The sequence below is a fragment of the Adiantum capillus-veneris genome, chromosome 27 (assembly GCF_014529385.1).
Source record: "Adiantum capillus-veneris isolate H3 chromosome 27, ASM1452938v2, whole genome shotgun sequence".
In the NCBI taxonomy this organism is placed as follows: Eukaryota; Viridiplantae; Streptophyta; class Polypodiopsida; order Polypodiales; family Pteridaceae; genus Adiantum; species Adiantum capillus-veneris.
Window position 1 is genome coordinate 47822841 of NC_140957.1, and position 2755 is coordinate 47825595.

Below are 2755 nucleotides of genomic sequence, written 5' to 3' on the forward strand. Positions count from 1 at the left end.
AATGCAAAATTTTCACATGGACTACATATAACAAGCATTTAACATGCTCAAAGACTTTGAAAAGCATTGCTCTTAGAGACCTTTCTTGCCAATGCATATATGGGCTGATTTTGGATGATTGCGGTGGCTTTTGTAGTCTTCTTTCTCTCAAAGTGCGCACATATTTAATGAAGGTCTTTGACGTACATTAGAAATGCAAGGTGCGATACTACTAATACTTTTTGTATCAATCCCTTCACTACATCCTGCAACACCTTGTTCTTAGTCGTGCCCGTTAATTACCATCTCAAAAAGAATTGGCGGTGGTCATTAATCGCTATGCAAACACGTCCTCGACAAGACAAATGTGAAAATTGAAGTTTAAAACCATGGCGGCTGTCCTTTCACAATGTTGGTGATCATATCATTATACAATCATGTTTTGTATCCGTTATAAGCAACAAGTGTAATGGGCACATCTGGTACTTTTGACCTCAATCGGAGTCAACTCTTTCTCGTAGTCGAGGACTACATACGCCAGCTTCTCCTTCATGCCCCGCAGGATCTCCCATTCTAGCACTGTTGTTGTTGTAAAGGAGTAGCCTCTCTTTGTCAAAATCTTCATCAGTGCGTCTGTTAGGTCCTTTCCCGCCAAGTCCAGCCCCGCAGGATTGCATGCGGAAGGGCAATATAGCTGCATGGATGGACATGCATTTACATAGATCATTGTGTGTATGTGTATCTATGTGTGTGTGTGTGTGTGTGGAGACATGCATTTCAGAAGAAAGTGTGTAGAGGCATACCCTTCATAGATGGGCACCGCGTGGGTCACCCCGTCTCTAGAGTCTAGCACAATTCTTGGTTACTCATATAGAACATTCAGTAAATGGTAATGCCATATGCATTAGAAGCCAGTGTAGCAATCTTATTTTAAAAATTAACATCTGATTCATGTTTGTATGCTAAAACCATGGAAGAAATTGGGAGAGAGGGATTACCTATAGTACATCCTCTCGCATAGAGCGAAAAGACTACCTGGATTGCAACATATAACATGGCTTGAACATAGAAAGTGTTGAACATGATTTGTGTCATCTTCTCACGATTCACCTTTGGATTAAGGGGATCTTCTGTGAGGAGGACAGGGTGCTCCTCCGGTGCTACTCTTAGCTCATTAAAGAAAGTGTGGTGCCACAATTTTTTCATATCATCCCAGTTTGTGACAATGCCATGGTAAATTGGGTACTTGAGTGTCAGCATACCTCTCTTGGATTGTGCCTCATCCCCCACATGAGCATCCTTTTGCCCCATGCCAACCATTATACCGTCATGTCTTGGCCGCCCCACAATGCTCGGAACCACTGCTCTTGGTGCATCATCCCCCGCAAAGGGCCATCCTGCACATGCACATGTCATCCACAACACTAATTTTTTTGAATCCTATTTTTCTAGAATGCAAAGAGATGTTGGTCCATTGCATTCAGCAATCTGCAAAGTTGTGATTGATCTCTGCGTCCATCTGCATTCAGCGTCTAGTATTTTTGACCTCAGCGTCCATCTGCATTCAGCGATTTGCAAAGTTGTTAGGACATTGATTTTCTTCTGGATGTAATTGCATGAAAGCGCACGCACGCGGGCACACACACACACACACACACTCACACACGCAAGACAGGACACCGCATGTGCCATATAAAATCCTGCACCCTTTGTATGAACTTGCAGTGCTAGGCATGTACTTGTATGAACTTGTGCATGTGTTAGGTGTTTGGGTGTTGATCCCAGCTTCTTGAATGTGCGTGCTCCTTGATGAACGATGTAGCTTCTTAAATGCCGTTATAGGAGCAATATCGCCAGCCTTTAGTCTGAAACCCCGCGATGCGCATAGAGTAGGGGCACATGCTTCGCTCCCGCTCTTAACTTTCTTTGGGCCCCTTGGCGGCTGTCCGCGCGCGGAGCTTCGGAGAGTGGTGGACTTCTTACAGCTTGCTTGAGGAGATACAACTAGAGTCTGGGACACTACAGAGGAGGGATAGCCATGAGAGAGGACATCCAGGACGCTCTCACAAAGGAGTGGTAGACTCCTTTTGAGCCCCAGGTCCCGAGATGGATGGGTACATTGATGTAGTTGGAGATCCTGATTGTAGCTAGAGATTGCTCAAAGGATGGCGATTGCATGTTCTTTGAGGTTAAGGCAGAGGGAATACTTCAACGGGTGGCAGAGTCCCCACTGGGGTCACATCTCCAAAGGATGGGGGTGGGGTTTATGTTGTCGACAATGTCAACTTCCCCTGTTTATCACCTTGCCATCATGATGTGTAGCAGGAGCCTTGGTCTCGTCATCTGTAAGTGTAACAGGAGTAGCTACTTGGCCTCTAGTTGCTAGCATCACCACCTTGCCAACAACTATCTACAATGTCTGCTCTAGCTACTAGCATGTTCAAGAGCTCACAATCGGTCTGCGTGCGCGCAGACGGTCTGCGAGCTCTACTAAGGATCTCACGTTTCCTCTCATTGACACGACTATCAATTTGCTCTCAAAAAATTTACCAAAATAGACTTAAAATATTGACATTTTGTAGGGGAGTCTCACATTTCCTCTAATGTGTCGATTTTCTATCAATGAAGTTACCAGAATACCCTAAAAAATTGAAGATTGTGTAGGGAAAGAGCTCTCAGTCCGTCTGCGCGCGGGCGGACGGATTGCGAGCTATCAACGATGCACAGAGTCAAAAACTCTCTTTTTTTCAAAATTATGAGACTGATTGCAAGAAGA

General features: G+C 44.8%; 1 pseudogene; it reads right to left on the reverse strand.

Annotated features, from left to right (window-relative positions):
• Positions 1–615: 615 nt before the first annotated feature.
• On the reverse strand, positions 616–2368 carry LOC147421907 (actin-85C-like; annotated as a pseudogene).
• Positions 2369–2755: the final 387 nt, after the last annotated feature.